Here is a 12,699-nt window from a genome sequence, read left to right on the forward strand (position 1 = left end):
TAACCACTTTCAGAATCTGCATTTGGAAGTCTCTTTATTGGAGGACCTTGAAAACACTTGGTCTCTACTCTGAATCAGCATTCAGTACTTTTCCATTTTTAGCACTTTCCCCACTCTCCCCCAATACCTGGGACCGTAAAGTAGCAAGAAACTTTTGTTCACAGCTCCCTGGGCAGTGAGAATTCTCCATGTGGCATTGATCCACCTGATCTTCACCCAGTATTACTCCATGGGGAAAAAAATAGAACATTTAGAGAGTCAATGCTTTCTTCTATTTAGCCTCTTGCTTAAACAATCACATTAACTGATTAAAGATTTTACAGTTACTGTTATTTTGGCTTATTGTCTGAATTAACTACTTTAACACCTAGCAACTCAGCTGCCTTTAGCCTAGCTTTTGATGAATCTGTTATAACTTTGTACATGTTCCTTCCTTTTGATGTTTGAAGTTACTAGAACGTCTGTCCACTAAGTTACTTTATCCATACATTTTTATCTTTTAAGAGTCACCTCAAATACCGACTCACTTACCAACTCAGGTGACTATTTGCCATGTTGACCACTCTTTTAGGTTAGCTTCATATTATTCTTTTTAGAATAATATGTATATACACACATATAAAGCATATATGATATATACACTTACATATTATTATACATGTTGTGTACATGTAATATATTTATATACATTAGTATTTTATATTAATTATATATTATATATAATAGTATATAATATACATAATATATTACACATATTATATACATTATGTGAAATATATTATATAACATATGAAACTAGAATTTATATATATATACTATATGTAATACTCATTCTAGTTTGCCCAGTCAATTACATATTGGCAAATACAGTACCTCATGCATAGTAGACATCCTCTAAATGTTTGAAGAATGGATGAAAGTAAACTACACAAAAAATGAAAAATTAATGGTCTCTTCTAGGATGGTATACATGGTTTGATATTTGAATAAATAGGAGTCTAATATTATAACATTTAAATTTTGAGTCAATAAAAAAAAAGTACAAAATAGATCTTCCATATTTTAGGTCACTTATGTTTTAGGTAATTAAGTTAATGTTTGCAATAATAGTTTCAAGTAAAAATTTTAATGCATGTGGAAGTAATAACTTTAAAATATAAGATTACTCTGCAATAAGAGCAGCAGCACACTTTGGGAGGGAGCCTGAGGCGGACCATAGGGTCAAGTTTGACCAAACATGGTGACCTGGCTCTAAAGCTCTAATTTAGCCAGGCTTGGTGGCGTGCTCCTGTAATCAATTACTCCAAGGGAGGCTGAGGCAGAATAAGCAGACCGGAAGGTTGCAGTGAGCAAAGATCATTCTCCCTGCACTCCAGCCTGGGCGACAGAGTGAGACTCTCTGCCTCAAAAAAAAAAGAATAATGATGGTTAAAAACTTAAACGTAAGACCCGAAACTATTAAAATCCTAGAAAGAAAACCCTAAGAACTCTTTAGACATTGGCCCTAAACAGGTATGGTGAAGATCTAACAATGGGTACACATAGACATAAAAGGATAGAAATAACAGGTGCAGGGACTCCAAAAGGAGAAAAGGTTCTGGGAGGGAAAAGTGAAAAATTATCTATTGGGCATAACGTTTACTATATGGATGATGAATACAGCAAGCCCAATCCCACCATGACACAATATACCAAATGTGCATGTTCCCTCCTGAACAGAATAACATAAAATTATTTTTTAGGGATAGATTCATAATGGCACTGAGAATAGTTAGAATACCATAAAGTGACTCAGACTTAAAATAATTTCCTGAACATAATAGTGGATGGTTTGAAGAGAATACACAAAAAGCATAGGAAATTATTAGATCAAAATGAATAGGACAAGATAGCAGTGAGATGAAATAATTTGCCATTTTTTAATGGAGGCACATTCCAAAGGTGGGGTCTACATATCTCAGAAAATGGAAATAGGACTGTAACCATAGTAGTAATTAGTCGGCAGTCTACGCCAAGATAACTTCTGACAGTTCTTATTCCTCATTCTATATCTTTGTACATCAATATTTGTGACAGCAGTATTGACTTTCATTAACTAACACGAGATCTGTTATTACAAACAACTAAATTATCTGCTTGATAAAATGGTTTTGGATGATTCCAGAAATTTCAAATAAATATTGCTTACATAATATGAATATGTATCCTATAGAAGTCTGGGAAAAAGACTAATTATGGACTGGCCTTTTATTCCCCACCTTCCTCAGCTAACCTCATTTTATTCTTATATTGTCATTGACTCAAAATGGACTCATATGCATTACAGCAACACACAGAAACAAAAGAAAATCTATTTTATTGAAAATTTAGCAGAAGCAGCTAAGTTTCTTTTGGTTCCATTTCTGGACCAGATGGACCAGATGAAATCTAAATAATTTGTTGACTAGAACAATGACTGGCTTGGAGAAATCATGATTGATGCCCTGAGTCAAGGGTCAATTATTTTTACGAACACATAAATAAAAAATAGGGGTTGTTTTAACAAATACTAGATGGTTAATCAGCTGTTGCATAAACATGTCGGCATGGTCTTCTTGCTTACCCAGATGTTTCAGAATCTACCAGTTATAACATCCATAGTGCATATATGTATGTATATCATGTCTAATGATATTTATCCGCAGTATGATAGTCAATTTGCTTTGTCCATATTATACAGTATAAAGGACCACACTCATGCAGGATAGGGAAAAAGAAATAAGTAGGCGATCACTCTCTACTCTTAATATATAACTTAGTTTCTGCCGGCATAGTGGCTCGCTTCTTCAGCAGCACTGAGAGGCCGAGGCGGGCCGGATCACGAGGTCAGAGATCAAGACCATCCTGGCTACTTACGGTGGAAACTAATACAAAAGCTGGCGTGGTGGCCAGCGCCTGTAGTCCCATGAGTGCCAGCTTCTGGGGCTAGCAGAGGCAGGAGAATGGCGTGAACCCGGAGTGGGCCTGTGAGCCCATATCCTGCTACTGCACTCCAGCCTGGGGGATAAGAGCAGGAACTCCATCTGAAAAAAATACACACATCTACAGCCATCTGATCTTTGACAAACCTGAGAAAAACAGAAATGGGAAAAGGATTCCCTATTTAATAATAAATGGATGCTGGGAGAAAATTTGGCTAGCCATAGAAGTAAGCTGAAGGATCCTTTCCTTACTCCTTATACGAAAATTAATTCAAGATGGATTAGAGACTTAAATGGCAGACCCTGTGCCATATAAAATCCTAAGGAAAACCTAGGTAGTACCATTCAGGACATAGGCATGGGCAAGGCTATGTCTAAAACACCAAAAAGCAACGGCAGCAAGCTAAAATTGACAGAAGCAGTCTAATTAAACTAAAGAGCTACACATAAAAAGAAACCTTATCAGGTGAACAGGCAGCCTACAGAGATGGGAAAAATTTTGCAATCTACTCTCTCATGCAAATAAAGGGCTAATATCAGAACCTACAAAGAACTCAAACACATTTACAAGAAAAACAAACAACCCCATCAAAAAGTGGGCAAAGGGATATGAACAGACATTTCTCCAAAAGAAGACATTCTATACAGCCAACAGACATATGAAAAAATGCTCATCATCACTGGCCATCAAAATGCAAATCAAAACCCTACAATGAGTCACCATCACCACTGATTCAGGTAGTCATTGTTAAAATTGGGAAACAACAGGTGCTGGAGGGATGTGGAGAAATAGGAACACTTTTACACTGTTGGTGGGATTGTAAACTGGATTCAACCATTATGGAAAACAGTATGGCGATTCCTCAAGGATCTAGGAGCTAGATATGGCCCAGCCATCCCTTTACTGGGTATACCCAAAAGTTATAGGGTATGCTATAGGAGCCACATGCACATGCCTCTTTGGCCGCCTGTTACAATAGCAAAGACTTGGGAGAATCAGCAAATGTCCATCAGTGACAGATTGGATTAAGAAAATGTGGCACATATACACCATGGAATACTGTAAGCCATAAAAAGGATGAGTTTGCGTCCTTTGTGGGACATGGATGCAGCTGGAAACTCATCATTCTTATGTAAACTATCACAGAGCAGAAAACCAAACACGCATGTTCTCACTCCTTAGGTGGGAACTGAGCAATATGAGATCACTTGGACTCAGGAAGGGGAACATCCACACCGGGGCTATCATGGGGAGGAGGGATTGCATTGGGAGTTCTACCTGATGTAAATGACGAGTAGATGGGTGCAGCAGACCAACATGGCACAAGTATACATATGTAACAAACCTGCATGTTATTTTTACCCTAACTTAAAGTATAATAATAATAAATCGTTTGAAAAAGAATGTAATCATCAGACAAGTTCAAACTAAAATAGTAAGATTGGACAGTCACTTTTGAGACTCAGCTTGGAAGTACAGAATAGAATAGGCAGAATTTTATTTTCATTTTCATCCTTCAAAACATAATAACAAAACTAACTTAAAGCAAATTTTAAAAGTATTTATTTTTTTCATCATGCGATCAAAGTCAAACGGTTGTACAGGTGTGATGGAGCATTTGGCACTTTAAAAGCTCCCTGGCAATTCTCTCACACAACAAAATTTGGATATCCAAACACTATGAATCGTTTTGATGTTACTTCAATTTGAAATTTTCTATTTTATAATCCATATTTTAACCATTTAATTTTAAAGAATATTTCATATAGAAAGTTTTTAAAAAGTCACTTGAAATAATCTTCACATATTTCACTTTTAAATCATGTACCACAGACTTGCTAACCTATCAACTCATTGTGGCAATAAACATATATTCAGACAGCAATTACCCAAAGAAACAAATTTTACATTTAAAGAGTTGAAATGTAAATATAATGAGACAACTCACCATAGTCACACGTACTCAATACCTGCTATAGATGGAATGTTTGTGTCTCCCCACAATATTTATGTTGAAACCTGCCTCCTAATGTGATGATATGAGAAAGGTGGGATTTAGGGAAGTGCCTAGGTAATGAGGGTGGAGCCCTCAGGAATGAGATTAGTGCACGTATGAGGAGTTAAAGAGATCAGAGCTCTCCCCTTCCATCATGTGAGTATACAGCAAGAAGGCACCCTCTATGAACTGGGCAGTGGGCTCTTCGGAGACACTGAGTCTTCATCTTGGGCTTCCCAGCTTTCAGAACTGTGAGACATAAATTTTTGTTTTTTAATAAGCCACCCAGTTTTGTTATTTTGTTAGTGCATCCCAAGCGTACTATGACAGTACACATTGATTCCAGGCATTTGTTTCATTACTTCTCTTTGTAAATATGACTCAATCTGCATTTTATTATACTTAAATTTTAAAATGATGTCATTGCTACTTTTTTTAACGGAAGTGAAGGTTTTTCTTTTTTTCTTTTTTTTGTAGTTGTTATTTTCAATTTTAAGGCTATGGAAAAACTACTTCTATCATAATTTTATTCTTGAAATCAACTTAGGCAAAGTCAAAATATAAAAATGCATGTATGTGCGTGAGTGAGGTGCATGCACATATATATATGTGCGTGTGTGTATATGTGTATATATATATATATATATATCACTGCTGAAAATCACTTCTGAAGACTCGGTGTTTGATTATCAATTCTAATGCAAAAAATTACACCTTTTTTAGAGAAAGTTTTTTTAAGATTTCTTTTTTCAATTTCATGAGCTAATTTTTGTATATGATGCGAGGTAGGGGTCCAGTTTCATTCTTCTGCCTATGGCTAGACAATTTTTCCAGCACCGTTTATTGAATAGGTTTTCCTTTCCCCATTGTTTATTTTTGTCAAAGATTAATTTGTTGTGGGTATGTAACTTTATGTCTAAGTTTTGTATTCCGTTCCATTGATCTACATGCCTATTTTAATATAATTACCATGCTGTTTTAGTTACTATACTGTATAATTTGCTGTGTAATTTGAAGTCAGACAACGTGATGCCTCCAGATTTATTCTTTTTGCTTAGCATTTCTTTGGCTATTCAGGTTCTCGTTTGGTCCCATATGAAAGTTAGGGTTGTTTTTTTCTAATTCTGTGGAAAACGACGTTGGTAATTTGCTAGGAATTATGTTGGATCTGTAGATTTATTTTGGTAGTCGGGTTATTTTAATGATATTGAGTCTTCTAATCCATGGCATGGGATATTTTTCCATTTGATTGTGTCGCCTACAATTTCTTCCATCAGTGTTTTGTAGTTCTCCTTGTAGAGATCTTCCACCTCCACCTTTTAGGTTAAAAGTATTGCTAAGTATTTTCTCTGTGTGTGGCTATTACAAATGGGATTGAGTTCTTAATTTGATTTTAAGTTAAATGTTACTGTTCTATGCAAATGCTATTTGTACCTTGATGTATTACTTTTAGTAGGATTTCATGCTCATTTCAATAGGTTAAGAGACAGAAGAGTAGAGAGCTGTGAGATCAGCTAACTTTTTAAAGTACTGTCAAGGAAAAATTGCACTGAGCTTGTTAAACAGACAGGATAATCTTATTCAAAAACATTATAATAGGGGGAAAATTGAACTCATCTTCCCTAAAACAAAAGGCAGGAGACTTCCGAAGCTCTGGGGTAAGCTAGTGGAAAAGCACTGGAAGACAACAGTAGGGGTAGTGGTCCATATGATCAGACCATCTGTGTTTGCTAATTGAGACTTATCTAAATCTTCTCTCCCATGAGACTAAAAGATAGGGGCACTAACTTTCTTGATTATTGCATTTCAAAGGAATGGTTTTCAGGTCCTTGTAAAGACATTCCTAAGTTAAAGAACGTTAACTAAAAGAGGCAGAGGAAACATTTATAATTGCAAGCTTTATTGAGTAAATGCTTTAAGAAGATGGAGGTGAGGGGCTTGGTGTCAGAAAGAAATAAATCTGTGTTGTTTAGTCAAGCTGGGGAAACTTTAAGGCCATATCAGTATCTTGTTCAGAATCTCAGAATTAATATTTCTAAAACCTTTTCAAATAATTCCTATGCCTGACTAGTTTAGGCCCCACACAATCATGACATTCTATAACAGTCTAATTCAAACTGATGACTAAAGTGAACTTAAATTGAGGTTGTTTTCCTAACTACATAGCCATGCATGTACGTTGTTCTCTCTTTGTAAATGAAATTGATTTTGTTTTCACTTTCACCCACAAATACTTTTGCTAATTGTTTTTAGCAAACTATTGTACTATTTTATGTCTGGTATTCTTCATGTTGCAAATTAAGTTAAAACCAGAAAATATTTTTTAAAGTTATAAAATTCAGTAACACATAGTCACACCAAGAAAATTCCCACAATGTTTCTCGTATGTCACAACAGTGGCAAAGCCAACCTGAGCTCTGTTAATGTAAAATTAAAACATTGTGTCGTGGTTGGGCCACTTACTTTCAGCTTTTAAGCAAATAAGCAGGTAGAAGAAACTTCACCAACTTCTGATAGTAATGAGCTTTTAGGGTATCTAAACTCCTCTCCATTTCTCCAAAGTAGTGACCCTATCAGAAATTACTGGGAGGAATGGTGACTGGCAATTAAAACAGTGAGACGCCCTAAGTAAAATGAAACATAATAGCTTCTCCCATTTAAACAGAATTAGAAGGACTCTGGTCCTTCAGCCACCACTGTACTAACAGCATCTTTTCTAGCCAGTATCTCTTAAACATTTTTTAAAAAATTCTGCTTCATGGATCCTTCAGCCCAGCCTCTGCTGATGCTATGCAAAATGCTGGACATCACCAAGGATCTTAGTTTAAGGACCCTTTTGCCTAGTTCCGGCACTTGAGTTAAGAGATTTCTTTTAGCAATGCCCTCTGAGGCTTACTTAAAGGTTTTAATCCAATTTCACAAGGAATTGTGCGTATCTAAAAATCTTTAGTTGAGATCACTAGCCAGATGGCTGTGATCAAATAGGGATAATTTGTGTGACCTTCGCTAAGATCAGCATTGCTAATGTAGGCAGAAAAAAATGTAGCTGATGTCTTTGTTCACCAACTATTCATAGATCTGTGCTCTGACTGTATCTCTACACAGCACAGTGAACTGGTGATCTCATAGGTTTTTAGATTAAATTAAGTCAATTGATATTAAAATTATTTTTTTTCCAGGTTAAATCAATTACTATACCCCATGATTTATTAATAGGACTTTTATTTACTTAATAAGTAGGCTTTTATTAAAGTAATACTTTTTATCATATTATTTTCATATTTTTTATTATTCTGGAATGCCATGTTAAATTAAGTTTAGCCTATAGCTGCTTTCTTATATATTTTAAGTTCAGACTAAAAGTTTCTCTGTACATCACGAACTGAAAGCTAAATAGATGTGTAAACAGACTGTAGTCTACTCTATATTTTGCTTGTGCAAATATTTTTTTCAAACTTTTATGAATTTTGTCCAAAAAGCACAGAAACACACTTACCTAAAGCATATTTATTATTTTTTAAAATTATTTTGAAGTGTAATACTCCTGGCATCACATTGATACTATTTGTAATATATTGTGGAAATATATGTTATGTTTGATAAATTAGTTCAGCTTAAAAATTATGACTTTGACTTAAAAGAGAGATTAAAAATACATAAGTACAATGTAATATATCAAAGACAGATTCAAAAATTTAGTGCTGAATTTTCAATAGAGTACCCAATGTCCATATAAAACTATTGAGCACTTGAAATGTAGTTAGTCCAAACTGAGATATTTGTAAGTGTAAAAATACACATTAAATTCCAAAAGCTTAGAAAAAAACATATTTTTTTGTATTGATTACATGATAAAATGGTAACATTGGGGGTATATTAATAACATTTGGACATATTAAATATCTTATATTGTTAAAATTAATAATACTTGTTTCTTTTCATTTTTAATGTGGTTGCCACACAACTTAAAATTACATACGTGATTTGTTTTGTGTTGCTTTAACACCTTGGCAAATTTAATTTTGTCTTTAACTTCAATGTGCATGATTTATTTAGTCTATGACTCCCTAGGGTTAAAGTATAGGTTAAAAAAGGAGTAATAAAATTACTACCTCAGAATTATTTTCCACAAGTGAAATCAACAGAAATATTTTTGCATTGCCAATACTCAAGCATTGTTGACCTACAAAAACAGTTAATTCATTACCTCAGTTGTTTCATCCTTGATCTTATTCCTTAGATTTAAAAGCTCATTTGAGTGTAACTTGTTACACTAAATAACCATGACTATCTCCTTACCTCTAGCATCCAATCTAATTATTTCTGTATCAGTGCTCAAAATTCCTATTTTTACAAGAGTTTTATTTGTGTGTTAGTCTGTTTTAGGTTGCTAATAAAGACCTACTTGAGACTGGGTAATTTATAAAAGGAAAAGGTTTAATTGACTCACAGTTCAGCACAGCTGGGTAAGTCTCAGTAAACTTACAGTTATGGCAGAAGGGGCAGCAAACACATCCTTCTTCACATGGTGGCAGCAAGGAGAAGTGTAGAGTGAAGAAGGGGAAAGGTCCATTTTAAAACTATGACATATCAGGAGAACTATCACAACAACAGCATGAAGGTAATCACCCTTATGATTCAATTACCTCCCATGGGTCCCTCCCAGGACACATGAGGATTATGGGCACTACAGTTCAAGATGAGACTTGGGTGGGGACACAGCCAAAACATACCAATTTGTGGGAATATATTGGCTTTGTCAGAGCTTCTCTAAATTAAATATGTATATACACACACACATATATTTATATATATATACACACACACACACATATATATGATAGTTCTCATGAGATGTCATAGTTTTATAATGGACTTTTCCCCTTCTTCACTCTACATTTCTCCTTACTGCCATCATGTGAAGAAGGACGTGATTGCTGCCCCTTCTGACATAACTGTAATACATATATATATGTAATACCTAGCCTGTATGGTTCTCTCTATAGGTCCTCTGAAGTCCAGTTTCATCACTAACAGCAAGGTCCCTCTTAACAGGCTCAGAACATTGGGAATATTAAAATATACACAGTGATACCCTTTGATTTAATGGGGAGAAGAGTTAATCTCATCTCCTTTATTGAGTGTCCCAGAAGCTGAAAATAGGGAGAGAGAATGGAAAATTTAGAAGGAAAAGTATAACTGAAGAATTGAGGCTGTCTGGATCAGAAAGATCAGGCTAAACAGCAAAATTAAGGATATTTCTGATACAATGTGAGCCATGTCCAATTGTTCTTTGATCTGACTCCCCTCGAATAGGTGGTATCAACTAAAGAATTGTTTCATTTTTGGCCCAAGAATTTATCTGAAAAAGCCAAGGAATAGACAACGAGGAGTGTCCATGATGAAGTTGAGAATGAAAAAGAACATAGAGATCAATAAAGCAGATTAGCCCAGGTACTGCATAGCCATTGACAGTGAGCATCGCAGGATGCTGGCTGGCAAACAAAGTGAACACAAGAGCAGAAAAAAAAATTAAGTTACAAGTAACAGATCTGATTATGAGTAATAATCCCCCATTCCCAGGGATTGCTAGAGAAACTCTTTAGGGAAGATAATTACAAAAACAGCCTATGTTTCCAAAGGATACTAGAAACATCTTGAAGTTTCATCAGGTCAGGACGTGGAGAACTTTTCTGAGATATTGTTGTAAATATGGCAATTGATTATACTCTCTGGTGCTTTAGACCAGAGAATAGATAGCACGTTAACAAAAGTTGCATTCTTATTCAGCTTTCCCTACTCACACATTTGTATTCTCTCTTCAAATTTAATTCATAGTGTCTATACTTTGGTGTCAAGCCATTCTGGTCAAATTTAGGACCCATCAGAGTCTTCTTTGATTATAATTCATATGAAAGGCCTCTGTAAATTTCAGTAGTGGGTATTTTGTCATATAAGTTCAGGCTTCCCTCAGGTTTATCTTTTATATGGGGCACTGTGATATATAGTTTAGATTTTAAGATAATTTTTCTATTATTTTCCAATGCCTGTGTTGAAAAATTCTTCTTAGATCAGCTGGCCATATCTGCTTCTCAAAGGTTTTAAGTGACTTGCCTTAATGACTTCTTATTCTGTGATAAAACAGCCCAGTGGAGCCACTCAGTGGAGGACAGTTCTAGGAATGGAATGCCACTGAAATTATTCTTTGGTCTGATCTAATAGCTTGGCTTGTTTCCTGTGAGAGATACATGCACTTACTTATACAGACCTTTCATCCTCTGATCTTTGAAAAATCACCTGATTGAGCCCCTGTCCTTTTCCAGCACCCTGCTAGATGTCAAGGATAGAGTGGTAAATAGAATTTGAAAATGATACATATTAAAATGAAATTATTTAACTCCCAGTAGTAATTAGTAATTAACCTTTGCCTATGACTATGGAAATTAAAAATATAACCATTTTGTAATGCTCATTTTTTCACTGCTCATGTTGCCACATTCTAGTTTCCAATGACATGTGTCCAGATGATTATGTGGTCTTCTTGATTTCTAGCTGAAATATGTTAAACCAGGACTCATCTTTCTACTTCTCTTCCTCTTGTTCGTTCAGAGTGAATAGTTTGAAATGTACCATTTTGGAGGAAAAGCAAAATAATGTGATATTTGTTGTCTACTAACTCATTTCTTCATTCAATAAACAATTAGGTGAAGACTATTCACCTGAACTTGATAGTCATTAATTACAACTGTGACATGCTAATTAATAGGGCCATCTTAAACACCTCTTTTCTTTCAAAATCAATTATATGGATATGACTCTCTTCATATCTTTCTCATTTATTTATCTTTCCAGTGAGACTGCCTAGAATGCCTAGTTCCTGCCGCAGTTTGCTTTCCTTAAAGATATAGAACTTTTGCTCTTAAATGGACACGTTAATAGAGTGGTAAGGAGGAGAATAGACATCAAGAAGATACTAAACTGAGAAAGAGAGGCCATCTGATCATGTTAGCAGTAGTGGAGATGGGGAAAGTGCTGAAACATATTTAGAACATAGCATTGCAAAGACTATCTTTTTGAAAAGATATATAGGATGAGGAAAAGTGAGTCTAAAATGGCTTGTTTAATGTGTAAGTGCTTTGCAAATTTGTGTGTGTGTGTCTGAAAAAAGTGTTCTAAACATTTTTTCCTTGGTCTCCTGTGAAGTGCCCTTGGATTAGTTGCAAGTATGTGTGATTATTAACCGGTTTGTGGCCAGAAAGAAACATAACACAAGTATTGGATGGAGAAATAAAATGGTTGAGAACAAAATAACGAAAGCCATCTATTCACTTATTTCTTGAAATTTGAGCTAACGATGGTTATTGTTTATTTTGCAGAGCCAGATACTCTGAAATGCTTTACATGCATTATATAGATTAATATTAATACTAACCCTATAAATTAGGCACTATCATTTTTCTCTTGTTATAGATGATAAAACTAAAGCCTGGGTAGGTTAGCCATTTGTCCATATAATTTTGCAGAGTGAGAATTAGAATAAACCTGAACATTATGGACGATAGACTGGACTAGTAATACAGAAACTCGATGTCTCTATTATAAAATAGGCTCAAATGCTCCTTCAGGGCAGAGACTTTATCTTTTTGTTTTGCAGTACAGTAACATGGATTTTATTTTTTATATTGACTTCAAATTTTTTTTATTTCTGGGGTTACTTTTTACTTTGATAGTTGCGGCAATCT

At 34.9% G+C, this 12,699-nt stretch overlaps 1 long non-coding RNA gene across 1 annotated transcript in view; it reads right to left on the bottom strand.

The window, feature by feature from the left end:
• Positions 1–12,699, bottom strand: part of LOC110743131 — a 42,173-nt gene that overhangs the window by 5,109 nt on the left and 24,365 nt on the right. Inside the window, exon 2 of the long non-coding RNA XR_002521660.2 lies at positions 128–225. This is a non-coding gene — a long non-coding RNA (uncharacterized LOC110743131). The remainder of the gene's footprint in view (positions 1–127; positions 226–12,699) is intronic.

Source organism: Papio anubis, chromosome 6 (assembly GCF_008728515.1).
Source record: "Papio anubis isolate 15944 chromosome 6, Panubis1.0, whole genome shotgun sequence".
In the NCBI taxonomy this organism is placed as follows: domain Eukaryota; kingdom Metazoa; phylum Chordata; class Mammalia; order Primates; family Cercopithecidae; genus Papio; species Papio anubis.